Source organism: Orcinus orca, chromosome 1 (genome assembly GCF_937001465.1).
Source record: "Orcinus orca chromosome 1, mOrcOrc1.1, whole genome shotgun sequence".
In the NCBI taxonomy this organism is placed as follows: Eukaryota; Metazoa; Chordata; class Mammalia; order Artiodactyla; family Delphinidae; genus Orcinus; species Orcinus orca.
In genome coordinates this window covers 156,894,136-156,918,429 of record NC_064559.1, presented here as the reverse complement: position 1 = coordinate 156,918,429, position 24,294 = coordinate 156,894,136, and the positions used below count along the sequence as shown (strand labels likewise).

The 24,294-nt window shown below is 39.3% G+C and overlaps 2 pseudogenes; one reads left to right on the top strand and one right to left on the bottom strand.

Annotated features, from left to right (window-relative positions):
* LOC125961306 (eukaryotic translation initiation factor 4E type 2-like) overlaps positions 1 to 24,294 on the bottom strand; it is a 118,992-nt pseudogene that overhangs the window by 44,127 nt on the left and 50,571 nt on the right.
* LOC101279673 (60S ribosomal protein L26-like) lies at positions 21,661 to 22,134 on the top strand (annotated as a pseudogene).

Genomic DNA, 24,294 nt, shown 5'->3' with positions numbered 1-24,294 from the left:
TAAGAATCCACCTGCCAATGCAGGGGACACAGGTTCGATCCCTGGTCCGGGAAGACCCCACATGCCGCGGAGCAACTAAGCCCATGCGCCACAACTACTGAGCCTGTGCTCTAGAGCTCGCGAGCACAACTACTGAGCCCACAGACCTAGAGCCCACACAACCCAACAAAGAGTAGCCCCTGCTCGCTGCAAGTAGCGAAAGAGTGCACACAGTGACAAAGACCCAGTGCAGCCAAAAATAAAATTAATTAATTAATTTTTAAAAAATTGGTTAACCCACGATATTAATTTCATAACCCACGAATAGGTTGTGACTTGCATTTTGCTAAGCGCTGGTCTGCACAATCCATGACGTTTCCTGTATTATCCAACTGACCAGGACAGCTGTCAAATGTCAGCCTCATGTGGTGCAGTCCCCAATAGGAACCACCTTGCCTGCAAGGGGAGTTGAGCCCACCTCACTGAGATAAGTCACAGTTGTCCCTTTTGATAACATCAGTAAGCTGAGTGCTGCAGCCAGACTTTCTAACCTGCCTGGGGTTAATATACAAAATTTCTGGCAAGGCCATTTATAAAGAGGGATAGCTCAAAATTATCACAAATGGCAACTACATTCATTTCAGGATAGAGGGATATTGTTTGGGGGCTAATTCTTTCTCAAACTTAAAAAAAATTCATTCCTGGTTGGGTAAAAGAGTCTTTTAGTTTTCTGAGTTTCCACATTGATTTCGTAGTTAAATGTAAATGAAAGCTCTCTCACTCACTGCTATGATTTGGTTTTACTCTCCTTTCCCCTAAATGGTGAGCAGGTTAATCTGATATTCAGAAGCTGGGCAAGAGTAGGTTCCAGAAAAAATAAAGAAAATGTGTAGAAAGGAAGTATTTTTCAAATGGAGTGGAAAGAAGACAGTTTACGTAAGGAATTCTTATGATACAGGGAGTCAATCCAGCTGCTAGAATTTAGGATTTTCTCCCACCTACCCCACCCTCTTCTTTTACTCAGGGCTGCCTCATTCATTTTTCTTTATGGTAGGGTTTTATTTTTGTCAGTTTTGTTGGCCTTGAAAAAACCAGATCAGTGGTGGCACAAAAGATGGATTGGAGATGAGAACAGGAGCAGAGGAATCAGAGGCAGCTAGTATAGACAACTGTTTGGCTACAAAAGCTAACAGAGAAATAAGGTAATAATCAAAGGAGGGAAATCAGGTCAAGGAGAGATTTTTGTTTGCTTGTCTTGAAAGTGCTTGAAAAATTTCATATACTTATGGAAATGATCCAGTAGAGGAAAAGATCATGATGTAGGATGGAGGTAGGATTTGCTGGTCTGGTGTTCTTGAGTCCGCTGGGGGAGGGGGAGAATGCATAAGTGGAAGCTTTTACGTAGGATCACGGAGCATGCAGGAAGGACGGGGTCTAAGCATGTACACCTGTACGGACATGTGGATGTGGTAGGAGCAAGTGGAAGTTCTCTTCTGATTCTTCAGTTTTCTCAAGAAAGAAGCACAGTCATCAGCTGATAGTGAAGATGCGGGAAAAGAGAGGCACAGGTGTAAAACAGTCCATTAGCAGAAAGTGAACGTATGACTGTAGACTGCAGGAAAATGAATGGATCAGGGAGATGGAGGATGTTAGCTGGGGAACAGTAAGGGTCTTCTTAAGTGCCTCATGACAAGCTTAAAGTGAGACCAGAATGGGTAGAAAGTTGGATTTAACCAGTGCTGTGAGTTTGCCAACAAGTATGACAGAATTAAGGTGATCAAGGGAGTTTAGGGAGTGATTATGTCTATTGACTCTGAATTTTAAGCTGAGTAAAGAGGGAATGGAGAACCACAAGGGGCAAAGGACAAAAAAAAAAAAAAATGGTGCCTAAGATGCTCCTCCCTCTGGTCTTTGCATGACTGGCTCCCTCTTGTGATTCAGCCATTCTCTGATGTCACCTTTTTAACTCTCTTCTGAGTACTTAACATGTTTTCTTTTTACGCACACCTTGGAGACACTGCAAGTTAGGTTCCAGACCACCTCAATAAAGTGAATAACACAAAAAAAGCGGGTATCACAATAAAGCATGTCACACGAATTCTTTGGTTTCCCAGTGCCTATAAAGGTTATGTTTACACTTAATGTTATCTACTAAGCGTGCAATAACATTATGTCTAAAAAGAATGTACATACCTTAATTTATTTTTTTGGCTGCGTTGGGTCTTTGTTGCTGCACACGGGCTTTCTCCAGTTGTGGTGAGCGGGGTCTACTCTTCATTGCAGTGCACGGGCTTCTCATTGCGATGGCTTCTCTTGTTGTGGAGTATGGGCCCTAGGCAAGCAGGCTTCAGTAGTTGCAGCACGTGGGCTCAGTAGTTGCGGTGCATGGGCTCTAGGGTGCGTGGGCTTCAGTAGTTGTGGTGCGCAGACTCAGTAGTTACGGCACACGGACTTAGTTGCTCCACGGCATTTGGGATCTTCCTGGACCAGGGATAGAACCCTGCATTGGCAGGTGGATTCTTAGCCACTGTGCCACCAGGGAAATCCTACAAACCTTAATTTAAAAAAACTTTATTGTTAAGAAATGCTAACCATCATCTGAGCCTTCAGTGAGTCATAATCTTTCTTCTGGTGGAAGATCTTGCCTCGATGTTGATGGCTGCTGACTGAACAGGGTGGTGGTTGCTAAAGGTTGGGATGGCTGTGGTAATTTCTTAAAATAAGGCAACAATGAAGTTTGTGAAATTGATTGACTCTTTCTTTCACAAAAGATTTCTTTGTAGCATGCAATGCTGTTTGATAGCATTTTACTCACAGGAGAACTTCTTACAAAATTGGAGTCAATTCTGTCAAACCCTGCCACTGCTTCATCAACTAAGTTTATGTAATATTCTAAATCCTTTGTTGTCATTTCAACAACTATCACATCATCTTCACCAGGAGTAGATTCCATCTCAAGAAATCACTTTCTTTCCTCAACCATAAGAAGCACCTCTTCATCCACTAAAATTTTATCTTGAGATTATAGCAATTTAGTCACATCTTCAGGCTCCATTTCCAATTCTGTTTCTCTTGCATTTTCCATCACATCTTCAGTTACTTCCTCCACTGAAGTCTTGAACTCCTCAAAGTCATCCATGAGGGTTGGAATTAACTTCTAAACTCCTGTTACTGTTGGTATTTTGACCTCTTCCCATGAATCACAAATGTTCTTAATAGCATCTAGAATGGTGAATCCCTTCCAGAAGGTTTTCAATTGACTTTGCACAGATTCATCAGAGGAATCACTATTTACAGCAGCTATAGCCTTTTGAAACATATTTCTTAAATAATAAAACTTGAAAGTCAGAATTACTCCTTGATCCATAGGCTGCAGGATGGATGTGTTAGTAGGCATGAAAACATTAATCTCATTGTACATCTCCATCAGAGCTCTTGGGTAACCAGGTGCATTGTAAGTGAACAGTAATATTTTGAAAGGAATCTTTTCTTCTGAGCAGTAGGTTGCAACAGTAGGTCTCAACAGTGGGCTTAAAATATTCAGCAAACCATTTTGTAAACAAATGTTCTGTCATCCACGTTTTGTTGTTTCACTGATAGAGCACAGGAAAAGTAGATTTAGTGTAAGTCTTAAGGACCCTAGTGTTTTCAGAATGGTAAATGAGCACTGACTTCAACTTAAAGTCACCAGCTACATCAGCCCCTAATAAAAGAGTCAGCCTGTCATTGAAACTTTGAAACCAGGCATTGACTTCTCCTTGCCAACTATGAAAATCATGGATGGCATCTTTTCCCAATAGAAGGCTCTTTTGTCTACATTAAAAATCTATTGGAAACAACAAGCAAGACAGGAACACAAACCCACCCATCAGCAAACAGGCTGCCTAAAGTCGTACTAAGCCCACAGACACCCCAAAACACACCACCTGACACGGGCCTGCCCATTGGAGGGACAAAATCCAGCTCCACCCACCAGAACATAGGCACCATTCCCTCCCACCAGGAAGCCTACACAAACCACTGGACCAACCTCGCCCGCTGGGAGCAGACACCAGAAGCAAGAGGAACTACGAACCTGAAGCCTGCAGAAAGGAGACCTCAAACACAGTAAGTCAGAGAAAATGAGAAGACAGAGAAGTATGTTGCAGATGAAGGAGCAAGACAAAAACCCACAAGACCAAATAAATGAAGAAGAAATAGGCAAGCTTTCTGAAAAACAATTGAGAGTGATGATAGTAAGGATGATCCAAAATCTTGGAAACAGAATGGAAAAAATACAAGAAATGTTTAACAAGGACCTAGAAGAACTAAAGAACAAACAAATAGTGATGAACAACACAATCACCAAAATTAAGAATACACTAGAAGGAATCAGTAGCAGAATAACTGAGGCAGAAAAACAGAGAAGTGAGCTGGAAGATAGAATGGTGGGAATAACTGCCATGTAGCAGAATAAAGAAAAAAGAATGAAAAGAATTGAGGACAGTCTCAGAGACCTCTGGGACAACATTAAACACACCAACATTTGAATCATAGGGGTCCCAGAAGAAGAAGAGAAAGAGAAAGGGTCTGAGAAAATATTTGAAGAGAATATAGTTGAAAACTTCCATAACATGGGAAAGGAAAGAGTCAATCAAGTCCAGGAAGCGCAGAGTCCCATACAGGATAAACCCAGGGAGAAACATGCCAAGACACATATTAATCAAACCAACAAAAATTAAATACAAAGAAAAATTATTAAAAGCAGCAAGGAAAAAGCAACAAATAACACACAAGGGAATCCCCATAAGGTTATCAGCTCATCTTTTAGCAGAAACTCTGCAGGCCAGAAGGGAGTGGCAGGATATATTTAAAATGATGAAAGGGAAAAACCTACAACCAAGATTACTCTACCCGGCAAGGATCTCATTCAGATTTGACGAAGAAATTAAAAGCTTTACAGACAAGCAAAAGCTAAGAGAATTCAGCACCATCAGACCAGCTTTACAACAAATGCTAAACAGAACTTCTCTAGGCAGGAAACACAAGAGAAGAAAAAGACCTATAAAAACAAGCCCAAAACAATTAAGAAAATGGTAACAGGAACATACATATCAATAATTACCTTAAATGTAAATGGATTTAACACTCCAACCAAAAGATACAGACTGGCTGAATGGATACAAAAACAAGACCTGTATATATGTTGTCTACAAGAGACCCACTTCAGACCCATACAGACTGAAAGTGAGGGGATGCAAAAAGATATTCCATGCAAACAGAAATCAAAAGAACTGGAGTAGCAATTCTCATATTGGACAAAATAGACTTTAAAATAAAGACTGTTACAAGAGACAAGGAAGGACACTACATAATGATCAAGGGATCAATCCAAGAAGATTTAACAATTGTAAATATTTATGCACCCAAGTAGGAGAACCTCAATACATAAGGCAAATGCTTATAGCCATAAAAGGGGAAATCAACATTAACACAATAATAGTGGGGGACTTTAACACTCCACTTACACCAATGGATAGATCATCCAGACAGAAAATTAGAAAGGAAACACAAGCCTTAAATGACACATTAGACCAAATAGACTTAATTGATCTTTATAGGACATTCCATCCCAAAGTAGCAGAATACACTTTCTTCTCAAGTGCATAGGGAACGTTCTCCAGGATAGATCACATCTTGGGTCACAAATCAAGCCTCAGTAAATTTAAGAAAATTGAAATCATGTCAACCATCTTTTCCAACCACAACACTATGTGATTAGAAATCAATTACAGGAAAAAAACTGTAAAAAAACAAAAATACATAGAGGCTAAACAATATGCTACTAAATAACAAAAGATCACTGAAGAAATCAAGGAAGAAAGAAAAAATTACCTAGAAACAAATGACAATGAAAACACAATGACACAAAACCTATGGGATGTAGCAAAAGCAGTTCTAAGAGGGAAGTTAACAGCAATATAACCTTACCTCGAAAAACGAGAAAAATCTCAAATAGAGAACCTAACCTTACATCTAAAGCAACTAGAGAAAGAAGAACAAACAAAACCCAAAGTTAGTAGAAGGAAAGAAATCATAAAGATCAGAGCAGAAATAAATGAAATAGAAACAAACAAACAAACAAAAAAAACAGTAGCAAAGATCAATAAAACTAAAAGCTGGTTCCTTGAGAAGATAAACAAAACTGATAAACCTTTATCCAGACTCATCAAGAAAAAAAGGGAGAGGACTCAAATCAATAAAATTAGAAATGAAAAATGAGAAGTTACAACTGACACTGCAGAAATACAAAGGATCATAAGAGACTACTATGAACAACTATATGCCAATAAAATGGACAACCTAGAAGAAATGGACAAATTCTTAGAAAAGTACAACCTTCCAAGACTGAACCAGGAAGAAATAGATAATATGAACAGACCAATCACAAGTAGCAAAATTGGAACTGTGACTAAAAATCTTCCAACAAACAAAAGTCCAGGACCAGATGGCTTCACAGGTGAATTCTATCAAACATTTAGAGAAGAGCTAACACCTATCTTTCTCACGCTCTTCCAAATAATTACAGAGGGAAGAACACTTGCAAACTCATTCTAGGAGGCCACAATCACCCTGATACCAAAACCAGACAAAGATATCACAAAAAAAGAAAATTACAGGCCAATATCACTGATGAACATAGAAGCAAAAATCCTCAACACAATAGTAGCAAACCGAATCCAATAACACATTAAAAGGATCATACACCATGATCAAGTGGGGTTTATCCCAGGGATTCAAGAATTCTTCAATATATGCAAATCAATCAGTATGATACACCATATTAACAAATTGAAGAATAAAAAACATATGATCATCTCAATAGATGCAGAAAAATCTTTCGACAAAATTCAACACCTATTTATGATAAAAATACTCCAGAAAGTGGGCATAGAGGGAACCTAACTCAACATAATAAAGCCCATATATGACAAACCCACAGCAAACATTATTCTCAATGGTGAAAAACAGAAAGCATTTCCTCTAAAATCAGGAACAGGACAAGGATGCCCACTCTCGGCACTATTATTTAACATAGTTTTGGAAGTCCTAGCCATGGCAAACAGAGAAGAAAAAGAAATAAAAGGAATCCAAATTGGCAAAGAAGAAATAAAACTGTCACTGTTTGCCGATGACATGATACTATACATAGAAAATCCTAAAGATGCCACCAGAAAACTACTAGAGCTAATCAGTGAATTCAGTAAAGTCACAGGACACAAAATTAATGCACAGAAATCTCTTGCATTGCTATACACTAACAATGAGAGATCAGAAAGAGAAATTAAAGAAGCAATCCCATTTACCATTGCAACAAAAAGAATAAAATACCTAGGAATAAACCTACCTAAGGAGGCAAAAGACCTGTACGCAGAAAACTATAAAATACTGATGAAAGAAATCAAGATGACACAAACAGATGGAGAGATATACCATGTTCTTGGATTGGAAGAATCAATATTGTGAAAATGACTATACTACCCAAAACAATCTACAGATTCAATGCAATCCCTATCAATTACCAATGGCATTTTTCACAGAACTAGAACAAAAAAATTTACAATTTGTATGGAAACACAAAAGACCTTGACAGCAAAAGCAATCCTGAGAAAGAAAAACTGAGCCGGAGGAATCAATCTCCCTGACTTCAGGTTATTCTACAAAGTTACAGTAATCAAGACAGTATGGTACTGGCACAAAAACAGAAATATAGATCAATGGAACAGGGTAGAAAGCCCAGAGATAAACCCATGCACATATGGTCACCTAATCTATGACAATGGACGCCAGAATATACAATGGAGCAAAGATAGTCTCTTCAATAAGTGGTGTTGGGAAAATTGGACAGCTACATGTAAAAAAATGAAATTAGAACACTCCCTAACACCATACACAAAAATAAACTCCAAATGGATTAGAGACCTAAATGTAAGGCCAGACACTATAAAACTCTTAGAGGAAAACATAGGCAGAACACTCTTTGACATAAATCGCAGCAAGATCTTTTTTGACCCACCTCCTAGAGTAATGAGCATAAAAACAGAAATAAACAAATGCGACCTAATTAGACTTAAAAGCTTTTGCACAGCAAAGGAAACCATAAAAAAGATGAAAAGACAACCTTTGGAATGCGAGAAAATATTTGCCAATGAAGCAGCTGACAAAGGATTAATCTCCAAAATATACAAGCAGCTCATGCAGCTCAATATCAAAAAAACAAACAACCCAATCCAAAAATGGGCAGAAGACCTAAATAGACATTTCTCCAAAGAAGACATACAGATGGCCAACAAACACATGAAAAGATGCTCAACATTTCTAGTTATTAGAGAAATGCAAATCAAAACTACAATGAGGTATCATCTCACACCAGTCAGAATGGCCATCATCAAAAAATCTACAAACAATAAATGCTGGCGAGGGTGTGGAGAAAAGGGAACCCTCATGCATTGTTGGTGGGAATGTAAATTGATTCCCTATGGAATCAATGGAGAACAGTATGGAGATTCCTTTAAAAACGAAAAATAGAACTACCATACGACCCAGCAATCCCACTACTGGGCATATACCTGGAGAAAACCATACTTCAAAAAGATACATGTACTGCAATGTTCACTGCAGCTCTATTTACAATAGCCAGGACATGGAAGCAACCTAAATGTCCATCAACAGAGGAAAGGATAAAGAAGATGTAGCACATATATACAATGGAATATTACTCGACCATAAAAAGGAATGAAATTGGGTCATTTGTAGAGACATGGATGGACATAGAGACTGTCATACAGAGTGAAGTAAGTTAGAAAGAGAAAAACAAATATTGCATATTAACACATATATGTGGAATCTGAAAAAATTGGTATAGACGATCTTATTTACAAAGCAGAAATAGAGACACAGATGCAGAGAACAAACATATAGACACCAAGGGGGATGGGTGTGTGTGGGATGAATTGGGAGATTGGGATTGACATATATACACTATTGATACTATGTATAAAATAGATAACTAATGAGAACCTACTGTATAGCACAGGGAACTCTACTCAATGCTCTGTGGTGACCTAAATGAGAAGGAAATCCAAAAAAGAGGGGATATATGTATACGTATAGATGATTCACTTTGCTGTACAGTATAAACTAACACAATATTGTAAAGTAACTATACTCCAATAAAAAATAATAATAAAATAAAATAAATAAGCAAAAAATAATAATTTTTAGAAAACCTCTCCCCTCCAATCCATTCTCTCTATGGCTGCTAGATTCATTTTGCTAAAACCCTGTCTTATCTTGTTATTCCTCCACTCAAAAACCATTAGTGGCTCTTACTGCCTGTGGTATAAATAGTTTGTGTAATCAAAGTATCTCATAAAAAAAAATCTATTGTTTAGTGTAGCCACTTTCGTTAATTATCTCAGCTGGATCTTCTGGATAACTTGCTGCTGCTTCTACATCAGCACTTCCTGCTTCCCCTTGCACTTTTACGTTATGGAGATGGCTTCCTTCCTTCAACCTCATGAACCAACCTCTCCTAGCTTAAAACTTTTCTTCTGCAGCTTCTTCACCTCTCTCACCTTTCATAGAACTGAAGAGAGTTAGAGCTTTGCTCTGGATTAGACTTTGGTTTAAGGGAATGCTGTGGCTGGTTTGATCTTCTATTCAAACTGCTAGAACTTTCTCTGTATCATCAGTAAGGCTGTTCTGCTTTCTTATCATTCCTGTGTTTCTTGGAGTAGCACTTTTAATTTCCTTCAAGAACCTTTCCTTTGCATTCGCAACTTGGCTAACTGTTTGGTGCAAGAGGCCTAGCTTTCAGCCTTTCTCAGCTTTCAACATGCCTTCGTCACTAAGCTTAATCATTTTTAGCTTTTGGTCTAAAGTGAGAAATGTGTGACTCTTCCTTTTACTTGAACACTTAGAGGCCATTGTAGGGTTATTAATTGGCCTAATTTAAATATTGTTGTGTCCCAGGGCATAGGGAGGCCTAAGGAGAGGAAGAGAAATGAAGGAACAGATGGTCAGGAGAGCCATCAAAACACATACATTTATTAAGTTCACCATCTTCTATAGGCACAGTTCATGGTGCCCCAAAACAATTACAATAGTAACATCAAAAATCACTAATCACAGATCACCATAACAAATATAATAATAATGACAAAGTTTGAAATATTGCAAGAATTACTAATATGCGACACAGAGACATGAAGTGAGAAAATTCTTTTGGAAGAATGGTGCTGATAGACTTGCTTGACACAGAGTTGCCACAAACCTTCAATTTATTTATTTATTTATCGCTGCATTGGGTCTTCATTGCTGCACGCTGCTTTCCTCTAGTTGTGGTAAGCAGAAGCTACTCTTTGTTGCGGTGCGTGGGCTTCTCTTTGGGGTGGTTTCTCTTGTTGGGGAGCACAGGCTGTAGGCGCATAGGCTTCAGTAGTTTCAGCACATGGGCTCAGTAGATGCAGCGCATGGGCTCAGTAGTTGTGGCTCATGGGCTCTAGAGCACAGGCTCAGTAGTTGTGGCGCACGGGCTTAGTTGCTGCGCCGTATGTGGGATCTTCCCAGACCAGGGCTCAAACCCGTGTCCCTTGCATTGGCAGGTGGATTCTTAACCACTGCGCCATCAGAGAAGTCCCAACCTTCAATTTTAAAAAATGCAGTGTTGGGAATTCCCTGGTGGTCCAGTGGTTAGAACTCCACACTTCCACTGCAGTGGGCACAGATTCCATCCTTGGTCGGGGAGCTAAGATCCTTCATGCAGCACGGCCAAAAACTTTAAAAAAAAAGAAAGTGCAGTATCTGCAAAGTGCAAAAAACGAGATAAGCCTGTACTTTCTTTTATCTGTCCATCTATCTTTCATCTACCTGTCTTCTGTCTTTGTATCTGTATATTATCTATCTCTGTATCTCTATACCCATCTATATCTCTGTCTAACTGGCTGTCATTTATTTATCTATCTCAGTAACCATTCATCTATCTATCTATCTATCTATGATCTGTTTCACACTACTAGAATATAAGCCCCATGAGAGCAAGGACTTTGCCCATAATGTTTATTATTTTATAGTCACATCACTTATCTGGCACAGTAAAGACCAAAAAGTATATGCTAGAAGAACAGTGACTAACTAGAATATGATTTTAAGGTCTTCACCATCCTGATCATGCTCTTCTGCATGTGTTCCTGTGTGTCAGCTTTCTCCTAACTTCTACCGAGAGAAAGAAGAGCCCCATCCCGACTAAGGTTAGAGCTGCTTGCTGAATGAACCATCCACTTCTGGTCTCCTACGAGGCCTTCTGAGGGTGTAGAGAGGAGCGCGCAAGGAAAATTTTACCACAGAGTTATGCAGGCGCCAGGTATTTCAGAGGTGAGCCAAAAAGGATGCCTTGAAGACATGATAACTTTCTCTTTTATTCTGTTTAAAACATGTTTATTGAGGTTTAATTTAGATGCCATAAAATTTACCCATTTTAAGTGTAAACTTTGTTGAATTTTAGTGAGTTCATACAATTATTCAGCCATCACCACAATTCAGTTTCAGAACACTTTCATCACCAGGAAAAATTCCCTTGTGCCTATTTGCAATCCATCTCTGCTCACACCCCCAGCCCTAGGCAATCACTGATCTTTCTGTCTCTACAGTTTTGCATTTTCTAGAATTTTCATATAAATGGAATCATACAATATTTAGTCTTTTGTGTCTGCCTCCTTTCATTTAGCATAATGCTTTTATTGTGTGTAATTCAATATTTCAATTCATTCAATATTTCATTTAGCATCATTTCATTTAGCATAATGCTTTTATTGTGTGTAATATTGTATTCTATAGATATACAACATTTCATTTACTGATTTGCCGGTTGGTAAACACTGTTTCCAGTCTGAGGGCTATTATGAATACTACTGCTATGAATATTTGTATACTAGTGTTTTTGTGGACATACATTTTCATTTTTATGGGGTAAATACCTAGAAGTTGAATTGCTAGGTCAAGTGATTAGTGCATGTTTAACTTTTTTAAAAGTGCCAGATAGTTTTCCAAAGTGGTTGTCCCAACTTACATTCCCACTAGCAATGTATGTGTTTCTCCATATCTTCACCAATACTTGGTCAGTCTTTTTTGTTTTAGTCATCCTAGTAGGTATGTAGTGGTATCTCATCTTGGTTTTAATTAATTTGCATTTCTGTGGTGACTAATGATATTATCTTTTCATATACTTATTTGCCATTTATATATCTTCTTTGGTGAAGTGATTATTAAAATATTTTGCTCATTTCTTATTGGGTAGTTTGTCTCTTATTGATGAATTACAAAAGTTCTTTATATATTCTGGATTCTTTATATATTCTGGACTATATATACTTTATATATAGTCCTTTATCAGATACAGGTTTTGCAAATATTTTCATTTTCTTAATGATGTCTTTTAAAGAGCAAAAGTTTTAATTTTGATGACATTCAATGTGTTGATTTTGTCTTTGTGTTATATATAAGAACTCTTTGCCTAATCCCAGGTTGCGAAGATTTCATCCTATGTTTTCTTTAAGTTGTTATGAATGATGTAAGGTAAGGGTCAAGTTTCATCTTTTTGCATGTGTTTATCCAACTGTCCCAGCATCTTTTGCTAAAGGTCTATCCTTTCCCTCCCCATTGAATTACTTGGCACCTTCCTTGAAAACCAATTGATCATCAAGATCTCTTACTGGACTCCCTATTCTCTTCCATCAATCTAAATGTCCTGTGTTTCTTTTTTAAAAATATTTATTTATTTATATATTTTGGCTGCGCCGGGTTTTAGTTGCGGCATGCGGACTCTTATTTGCAGCACGTGGGATCTTTGTTGTGACATGCAGGATCTAGTTCCCCGACCATGGATTGAACCCAGGCCCCCTGCATTAGGAGCCCAGAGTCTTACCCACTGTACCACCAGGGAAGTCCCTCAGTGTTTCTTAATTATTGTAGATTGGTAGTAAGTTTTAAAATCAGGTAAATTCCTCAGGTTTTGCACTTCCTTTTCAAAATCATTTCGGTATTCTAGGTTTTTTGCATTTCTGTATCAATTTTAGGAACAGCTGTTAGTTTCTACCAAAAACAAATCCCACTGAGATTTTGATAGGTATTACGTTGAATCTATAGTACATCAATTTGGGGAAATTGCCATCTTAACAATATTGAATCTTTCAATCCATGGACATTGTGTATCTCCCGTTTTTTATAAATCCTCTTGAACTTCACTCAGCAATGCTGTGTAGTTTTCAGTATACAGATTTGCACTTCTGTTGTTTAATTAATCCCTGAGTATTGTATTTTCTTGATGCTATTATAAATTAAAATTAATTCATTTTCAAATTTTTGTTTATAGAAATACAATTAGCTTATTTATTTATTTTTTATTTATTTATTTTTGGCTGCGTTGGATCTTCGTTGCTGCGAGCGGGCTCTCTCTAGTTGCGGCGAGCGGGGGCTACTCTTCTTTGCAGTGCACGTGCTTCTCATTGCGGTGGCATCTCTTGTTGCAGAGCACAGGCTCTAGGCGTGCAGCCTTTAGTAGTTGTGGTGCACAGGCTCAGTAGTTGTGGCTCATGGGCTTAGTTGCTCTGCAGCATGTGGGATCATCCCGGACCAGGGATCAAACCCGTGTCCCCTGCATTGGCAGGCAGATTCTTAACCACTGTGCCACCAGGGAAGTCCCATACAATTAGTTTTTGTACATTGCTCTTTATCCTGTGATTTCATTAAACACACTTATTAGTTCTAGTCATTTCTTCACAGATTCTTTGCAATTAAAAGAACTTTTTTTCAGCTTCACTGAGATATAACTGACAAAAATTTAATATCGTTAAAGTGTACAACATGATGATTTGATGCCATATATATTGTGAAAGGATTCCCACCATCGAGTTAATTAACACATCCATCACCTCACGTATTTGCCTTTTTTTCTTTTCTACTGTAAACACTCAAGTTTCGCTCTCAGCAAATTTCAGTTGTACAATTCAGTATACAATACAATACAGTATCACCATGCTATACATTAGATCCTGAGACCTTATTTAACTTGTAGCTGAAAGTTTCTACCTTTTTTCCAGCCTCTCCCTGTTTTCCCCAACCCTCAAGCTCCTGGCAGCCACCATTCTGCTCTCTATGCGTTTGAGTTTTTTAAAAAACTCCACAAATAAGTGATATCATGCAATATTTGTCTTTCTCTATCTGGCTTATTTCACATAGCATAATGCCTTCCAGGTCACAAAGGGCAGGATTTCCTTCTTTTTTAAGGCCAAATAATATTCCGTGTGTGTATGTATCACATCTTCTTTATCCATTCATCTGCTGATGGACACTTAGGTTGTTTCCATACCTTGTCTATTGTGAATAATGCTGTAATGAACAAGGGAATAAAGAGAGCTCTTCTTTTTCTTTATTTTTTTAAAGTATAGTTGATTTACAATATCATGTTAGTTTCAGGTATATAGCACAGTGATTCAGATATATATATATATGAATATATATATATATTCTTTTTCAGATTCTTTTCCCTTATAGATTATTATAAAATATTGAGTATACTTTCCTGTGCTATACAATAGGTCCTTGTTGGTTACCTATTTTATAGTAGTAGTGCGTATATGTTAATCCCAACCTCCTAATTTATCCCTCCCTCCCCCTCTTGAAGAGATATCTCTTCAAGATAGTGATTTTGTTTACTTGGGATATATATCCAGAAATGGGATTGCTGGATCATATGGTAGTTCTATCTTTAACTTCTTGAGGAACTTCCATACTGTGTTCCACAGTGACTGTACCAGTTTACATTCCCACCAAAAGTGCACAAGTGTTCCCTTTGCAGTTTTTTATGTACAAGATCATGTTGCCTGAGGTTCACAGTAGCTTTTAAATTCTTTGCTTGCTGCATCTCGGTCAAGCCTCTCGCTCCCTCCAGCTCCCAACACCATGGCCCCCCAAAATCCTTACTCTTGATAATATTAAAGACTCCTCCTCTGAGAGTAAGATAGAGTGTCCTTAGGTTCCTCCTAAAGACTGGAACCTTCCACTAACAGTAGTGTTGACCTCCAGCTATGTAGCCTTCCACATCCATCTCTTCCAAGATAAACATGTCACAAGAACCAAGAGCATGTGTTGATGCATCTACCATCCATATCCCCTTTGCCTCTGGGACTTGCCTATGTCTTTGCTTCAATTGTTGACCAACCATCCTACTGATGTCCATACTCTACCAGATTAAAGTAAACTTTTTGCCAGGAAAGTTTTTGTCTCTAGTGATGCTGTCATTGTCTGCCCTGATCAATTGCTTATTTTATGTGTTACTCTGAAAGGGCTTTTTTTTTTTTTTTTGACTGCACCACCCTGACCAGGGATTGAACCTGGGACCTTGGCAGTGAAAGCGCAGAGTCCTAACCACTGGACCACCAGGGAATTCCCTGAAAAGGCATTCTTTTTCTTCTTTTTTAACTTCTTTATTGGAGTATAATTGCTTTACAATGCTGTGTTAGTTTCTGCTGTACAACAAAGTGAATCAGCCATACGTATACATGTATCCCCATATCTCCTCCCTCTTGCGTCTCCCTCCCATCCTCCCTATCCCACCCCTCTAGGTTGTCACAAAACACCGAGCTGATCTCCCTGTCTGTGCTATGCAGTTGCTTCTCACTAGCTATCTATTTTACATTTGGTAGTGTATATACGTCCTTGCCACTCTCTCACTTCGTCCCAGCTTACCCTTCCCCCTCCCTGTGTACTCAAGTCCATTCTTTACATCTGTGTCTTTATTCCTGTCCTGCCCCTATATTCTTCAGAGCCAATTTATTTTTTAGATTCCATATATATGTGTTAGCATATGGTATTTCTTTTTCTCTTTCTGACTTACTTCACTCTGTATGACAGACTCTATGTCCATCCACCTCACTACAAATAACTCAATTTCATTTCTTTTTATGGCTGAGTAATATTCCATTGTATATATGTACCACAGCTTCTTTATCCATTCACCTATTGATGGACACTTGGGTTGCTTCAGTGTCCTGGCTATTGTAAATAGAGCTGCAATGAACATTGTGGTACATGACTCTTTTTGAATTATGGTTTTCTCAGGGTATATGTGAAAGGGCATTCTTACTTTTAATTTCCAAATGGTGTGTGCAAGTACACATGCAGGGGTAGGGGTGGATATCTTGTGATAACACTCAGTTATCATCCAGTACTCAAGCCACACTTTAAGTCAAACTCTATACAACTCTTTTACATGTGTCACTGTTAATTCATTTGGCCTTCAACTGACCTAGTTTGGGAACTGTTTAGGACTTTAGTTCTCTCAGTTACATCTCGTTATATTCAGCTCATTGTTCTAGACTACTGAGATCTTTTTGCAGCCTAATTTTCAGCCATCCTATGTAATTTATCCCACCAAATTCATGTTGTCCTATATCTGGGCAGCAGATCACAGTCTTTATCCAAGTAAATTTTGAATAGCAAGCTCAGGGCAGGGACAGCTCACTGTGGCATGCCATTGGAGACCTTTCCTTTAGTTGCTTGTGTTCAACAGTTAGCACTCTTTAGGAAGGGCTGCTCAGTCAGTTACACACTGACTTATCTGTGCTTCCTTTTCCTCTACTGTTAAATGATAATTATAGTACCCAACTCATAGGACTTTTGTAAGGATTAAATGATGAAACACCTGCAATGTGGCACAGGGCATGTGCTCAAGAAGGTGAGTAGTTATTATCTGGGGAGGCAGGGGCTTTATAGTCAACAGCTTGGCCTCTATCTTCATTTTGTCATTTCCTGGCTGTGCATCCTTAGACAAGTTATTTAACTTCTTTGAACCTCAATTTCTTCATCTTAAGAACAGTGCCCTCTTTACAAAGTTGTTGTGAGGATTAAACGGAATAAGATAGGTAGAGTATTTAACACAGTGTGTAACACTCAGTAAGTGTTTGTTGCAATGATTCTTTTTGACATTCATCTTGTACACATTTTAATCTCCTCCCTCCATTCTCCCACCAAGATATTTCCAAAAGCTTGAAGATATTCAGACAGGTTTTCTATAGCATTCCCCTGATCAACCTGTTTGGTAACTGAACTGGTAGGTTGCAGAGTTATGCTTCATGTTAATCAACTTTTAAAGCTCTTCTAGGGACTTCCTGGTGGTCCAGTGGTTAAGAATCTGCCTTCCAGTGAAGAGGACGTGGGTTCAATCCTTGGTCGGGGAACTATGATCCCACATGCCGTGGGCAACTAAGCCCACATGCCACACTAGAAAAGCCCGCACACGGCAACAAAGATCCTGCATGCTACAACTAAGACCCAATGCAGCCAAATAGATAAATAAATAAATAAATAAATAAATATTTTTTAAAAAAGATGGACCAGTGCTCCCTTCTAATAAATAAATATATAAATAAAGATCTTCTAAAATTCTAAAAATACAAGCAAAATAATTATTGAAATGTTTAATTAATATATGTTATGGCTAGATTATTAATCTTGGATTCATTTTATGAGTGAATCCACCCTAGAATTGTGTGTTATATATGCTGTATGTACAGTTATAAGAGTACCCTGGAGACCCTTGGAAAGATTGGGATCATTTCATAGGCTGGGAAGTACAGCTTGAGTATTCAAAATAATTATGAAGGTATATATTTGTTCCTTGTTTTTTGGGTTTTTTTTTGCGGTACGCCGGCCTCTCACTGTTGTGGCCTCTCCCGTTGCGGAGCACAGGCTCCAGATGCGCAGGCCCAGTGGCCATGGCTCATGGGCCCAGCCGCTCCGCGGCATGTGGGATCTTCCCGGACCGGGGCACGAACCCGTGTCCCCTGCATCGGCAGGCGGACTCTCAACCACTGCGCCACCAGGGAAGCCCTATATATTTGCTTTTAATCACTACTTTTTCCTTTGACTTATTTGGTGCTGAGCATATTGCTCAGGAATACAACCTCCAATAATAATGCTGTTTCTATGAGAAAATGGTCTGCCCCATAATGGTCAGCTGAGGTGTGGAATCTAGGACTCACTGTGATGAAAGCCAGATACTGCTCGCCAAATCACAACCCTCCTTAGGTGTGGTAGTGGAAGCAATCTCAACTCTTAAAGGTATGATTTCCACAAAACAAACAATTCAAAAGCTCATGCCTTACAGCAACTAAGAATCAAGGCCTGACTTTTTTTGTTGTTTTTTCAAATTGCTGTGTCAGACTTTCTAAAAAGTATCTGTGTGAGCATAACATGAAACCTTGCAAGTCAAACACATTTGGATCTTATTCTCCATTGTGCATTTTTTTAAAATTTGGAGCACATTACCTGTCTTTTTCAATTCTCAGGATTTATTTTCCAAAATGGAGATAATAATTACCAAAAGGATTGTTCCAAAGATTAGATGATGAGTATAAAGTTCAGGGTCTGGTGCATGATACGTGGTAGGTGCTCAATAAATGTTGGTTCCCTTCCTTCCTTTTTTTTATTGTCAGTGGTGATCCATTAAAAAATACGAAGGAAGTGAGACAAAACTAATTTTTTTAACTCGGCTCTGGTTTGAGCTGGCTCCTTTAAAAGATACAAAGAGAAAGTTTTCAATTTTTTTCCTTTTTTTAATTTTTTTTTTTTTTTTTTTTTTTTGCGGTACGCGGGCCTCTGACTATTGTGGCCTCTCCCGTTGCGGAGCACAGGCTCCGGACGCGCAGGCTCAGCAGCCATGGCTCAAGGGCTCAGCCGCTCCGCGGCATGTGGGATCTTCCCGGACCGGGGCACGAACCCGTGTCCCCTGCATCGGCAGGCAGACTCTCAACCACTGCGCCACCAGGGAAGCCCTTTTTTCCTTTTTTTAATGGAAACCCCATGGCGGAGTTTTTAGCTGTGGAAGATGAGGCCCCTGCTGAGGAGCTTTAAAAAAATATTGGTACCTTCATTCTACCCATAGAGACATCGATCTGATTGGACTAGGGGGTGGCCTAGGCATTGGGATTTTTTTACAGTATAGTTTACATACAACAAATTGCACACACACTAGGTGTACAGTTCAATGAGTTTTGACCATTGTTCACCCTCTTCTAACCACCACCCTAATTAAGATAGAGATCTTTTACATTACCCAGAAATGTCCCTTTCCTGTCAGTCTGTCCCACCCCCACCCTAAGTGACACATGTTCTGATTTCTATCACCATAAATTAGTTTTGACTGTTTTTTAATTCCACACAAAATTTATAAATGGAATCAAATGGTATGTACTCATTTGTGTCTTGCTCAATATACTTTTGAGATTCATCAATGTTAATATGGATATCAATAATTTCTTCTTATTATTCTTATTCTTCTTATTAGTATGCTTTTAAATACAAAAAATTCACAATTTGTTTATCTCCTGTTGGAGAACACTTAGTTTGTTTCCGGGTTTCATTATTATGAATAAAGGTGCTATGAACGTTCCTATATGATTTTTGTGTACATATATTTTCATTTCTCTTGGGTAGATGCTTGGAAGTGGAATTCCTGGTCATAATGTGGGTATATTCTTTACAATAAACTGCCAGACAGTTCACCAAAGTGGTTGTACTATCTTATCCCCCACTAGCAATGTACACAAGTTCTAGGAGCTCCACGTCGCTGTTAACACTTGACATTTGTCACTCCTTTAAAATGCAGCCATTCTAGTGGGTAAGAAATTGTATCTCACGGTTTTAATTTGCATTTCTCTGATGAATAACGAGGTATTCACACAAATTTACATGGTATTTTCCCGAACACTGGTAAAAAACGTTTTATGTGTGTACTAGTGATTCATATAACTTCTGAAACGTCTGTTTTGAAATCAAGGGTTTTCTCCATTTTTCAAAACTGGGTTTTCTTTTTATTATTGATTTGGAGGAGTTCTTTAGTTGACTCCTGTTTGGGCTACCCTGTACCTGCTTTTATTATTCTTATACAGTCAGTAAGAGTTTTTAACTTGTAATAGCCCCATGTTAGTACCGCTATGGAGAATGAGGGGAGAAAGAATATTATTGGCGTGCAGGGGTGCAGAGGGGCAGAGAGGAGAGCAATCTCAGGATGCTTGAGAGTGTACAGGGTGGTCAAGAGGAATCAAGCTGGTAGCAGGCTGGCTGAGTGAGCCATGGAAGGAGACTTGCAGCCACCCTCTCAGGAGGAGCCCCCTGAAATCTTGGGTAGGTCCTGGACTTCCACACAGCCCCGAGAACAAGGACCCAGATTAAATATATATGTGTGTATATATATATATATATATATATATACACACATATAGTTATCTGTGTCTATATATATATATACATATATAGTTATCTGTGTATATATATATATACACATATATAACTATCTGTGTATATATGTATCTGTGTATATATGTATGTAGCTGTGTATATATATATATGTATATACACATATACATATTATATATGTGTGTGTGTGTATATATATATCGCCAGAAGACTGGTGTACTTGGATGCTTTTGTGTCAAAGACACGATTCAGGCCCTTTTTAAAAGTTTTTAAAAACATTTTTATTGAAGTATAGTTGATTTACAATGTTGTGTTAATTTCTGCTGTACAGCAAAGTGATTCAGTTATACATATAGATACATTATTTTTCATATTCTTTTCCATTATGGTTTATCACAGGACACTGAATATAGTTCCCTGTGCTATACAGTAGGACCTCGTTGTTTATCAGGGCCTTTTATAAGTGATCTAGAAAACTAATATGTGACCCAACTTCTTCCTCTCTGTGCACTCCCCGAGGGTGGCAACAAATTCTTTTAGAGTTTCTTAGAATAGAAAAAATCCAACTTGTGATGCCACAGAATATTGGCTCCTCTGTCATGTTCTTGGTTCTCTTCTCAGCAGTTGTTTGCTTAGGTTACAGGTACAATTAGCAAGCTAAGGCTTTAATGTATGGGTAGAGGCTTATTATTATTACCGGCTTTAATGTGACTGTGGCTTAAGTCTTATTATTTTTGGACTTCAGTCATTACTGTCATTATTAGATCTGCTGATCATCAGTCATTTCAGAGACAAAACCAATAAAACACCAGGAACTGGAATACAAAGGGCAGTATAATCAACTCTGTTATTCAGGGATTCATTAATTCAAGTCCCCAATTTAGAATTTATTAGAGTTTCCCCATTGGATATGCATTCGAGTTTAACTCTGTTTTGTCAGTAGCAAAAGACATTGCAAAGCCAAATGATAAACAAGATTGCAAGAGAAATGTTCACTCAAAGAAAACAGTAGGATGAGAACATTGGGAACTCATTAGAGGTTTCCATGTACTTAAACAATTAGAAGCATGCATGTATTACACTAAGATATCACAATGTATTTTGCTGATTTATTTCTCTCTCTGTGTCCCTCATTAGACAGGGCTTGGTTGAGGGCAGGAACAATGATCCTGCACAGAGTAGGTACTTAGCATGTGTTAGGTAAATGAGCAGGTCCTTCCGTGCGGCCTGGAGGGCTCAGGTGTTAGTCAGACTCATGGGTCCTTACACGTGTGTGTGTGTGTGTGTGTGTGTGTAAAACTGTCAGTAGGGTCCACTAAGCTGGAGTTGGGAGTGCAAGAGGCTTGTCGGAGACAGTGTCTGTATAAGATAAAAGAGGGGTTCTTCCCTTTTGCGACCATCGCTGAAGCGCTAGCGGCCGAAATGAAGTTCAATCCCTTTGTGACTTCTGACCGAAGCAAGAACCAGAAAAGGCATTTCAACGCGCCTTCCCACATTCGCAGGAAGATTATGTCTTCCCCTCTTTCTAAAGAGCTGAGACAGAAGTACAATGTCCGATCCATGCCCGTCTGAAAGGATGATGAAGTTCAGGTGGTAGGAGGGCACTACAAAGGGCAGCAAATTGGCAAAGTAGTCCAGGTTTACAGGAAGAAATATGTCATCTACACTGAACGAGTGCAGCGGAAGAAGGCTAATGGCACGACTGTCCACGTGGGCATTCACCCCAGCAAGGTGGTTATCACCAGACTAAAGCTGGATAAAGACCGCAAAAAGATCCTCAAACGTAAAGCCAAATCTCGCCAAGTAGGAAAGGAAAAGGGCAAATATAAGGAAGAAACAACTGAGAAGATGCAGGCATGAAGTAATCTTGCATACAACTTTCATTAAAAACTGTTAAAATGGAAAAGATAGAAGATAAAAGAGGGGAAGAAGCAGGACTGTGTAGGAAAAGCCTGAGACCATGATCTGAGAGAGTCTTGGATGACCCACTGGGAAGCTCTGGAACAAGATTGCCCATCAGAACAGGTCCACATTGGGCAAAAACCACCAGGCCCTAGTATCTGCCATGCTTAGCTGTTGGCTAGGGGTTGCTGAAAAGGAGCATGAGCTCGGCTCCTAAGCTGGTCCTGAGGCAGATGCTGAAGATGCTGATCTCTGGAGGCTGTCAGCCAGCAGGGCTCCGTGCAGCCAAGCAGCCACTTCGTTCCTGAAGGGAGGTCTCCCCACCTCTCCTCTGACCTCTCTCTCATCCTCTCCTCTGTGTATTGGGAGACAGAGAACTCCATTTCTCCAGGGCACCCAGTGTCCCCAGTATTGGGCTGACATTACAAGTCAGTTAGCCAAGAGGAAGGGGCTGTGAATTACCACTGTGGTCCAGCACCAGTAGGAAGTACCAAACCCCAGCCAGGGCAGGGGCAGGTTTGGATGGCACTGGCTGGCCCCCGAAATGCCCAGGCTAGCTGACCTGGTTTGCCCTGGTCGTTTCAGTAACCTCACAGGGCCAAGACCACGCATCTTTGAATTGAATTGAATTTTATGGCCCCACCTAGGATGCTATGAGGAGATTTTATTGAATCTTTATTTTCAATTATAAAAGTCAAATGTGGTCTTTGTAGACAATTTAGACGATGCAACCTATTCTAGGAAATAGAGTAAAAATCTGTCATGATATCACCTCCCAAAGACAATTATTAGCAATTTTGTGTTTTCTCTTCCAGTTACATACATAACAAAATATCCCCCCTCTCCCCATTTATCAAATGTCATGTACATTTCTCAAAGACAGACAATTCTTGTTCGTTCTTTAGCATAGCCTGAGACTGGACTGAGAAGTTCCCAGGCTAAAGTCAGATGACGGAGTGGCTTAGAGGAAGGAGCGTGGGCTGGGCAAGGTGGAGCTGTCACTTCCAAAGCTGTATTTTGCTTTGGGCACTCTTTGAGGGTAGAACTGAGGATCCTGGGACCTCATCATGAAAGGACTTCTTTCCTCTCTTTGTGTTGGGGTCAGGTTGGGCTTGTGGATGTTTACGGGTCTGGAAAAAAACACGGGGCTAAGGCAAACTCACGCTTTGGGTCCATGTGGGTGTATGACTGCCACCCATGCCACCATGCAGAATGGCAGACCAACTCATCTAGCTAACCTTTACTAAGTGCCTATGTGTGATAGAATATTCTTCTTGCCCTGAAGGAGTATAAAGTATAGTGAGGGAGATGGGAAAACTGACCTTTAAAATACATTCTGGGACTTACCTCGTGGTGCAGTGGTTAAGAATCCACCTGCCAATGCAGGGGACACGGGTTCCAGCCCTGGTCCGGGAAGATCCCACATGCTGCGGAGCAACTAAGCCCGTGCATCACAACTACTGAGCCCGCATGCCTAGAGCCCGTGCTCCACAACAAGAGAAGCCATCGCAATGAGAAGCCCATGCACCACAACGAACAGTAGCCCCTGCTCACCTGAATGAAGACCCAACGCAGCCATAAATAAATAAATAAGCTTATTTAAAAAATAAGTAAATAAAATAAAATACATTCTGATATCTACTAAGTAGCAAGAGGTACATAATACAATGAGAGAATAAAGGAGGGAGCGTTTATCTGCAACATATGTGTCGGGTCTCCATGACTGCGTTGGCTCTCTAGAGAAAGGGGCAGTCAAGGGTGAGACAACACCATGTGTAAAACACAAGAGTGAGAGGTATGCTTGGGGAAGAGATTGATGCTTAGTGAGACTGAAAACTGGGCACGAAAGGGATGGGGCTTTGCATGATTAATTTCACTGAATTAAAAAAATAATGACTGAATCCTTATTAGGTGTTGGGCTGGGGATACAAATTAAATAATATGGAATTTTAAGTCACAGTGTTATTGAGAATGAACCAGGAAACATTGATTGAGACCTAGCAGATTCAGGAATTCCAGGAGTTCTACTATGGCAGTTCTCAAAGTCTAACTCAAGCCAGATATACTTTTAGTAATACCAAATTCTTGGTCTTCCCGTCCAGGAGAAGTTACATCTGA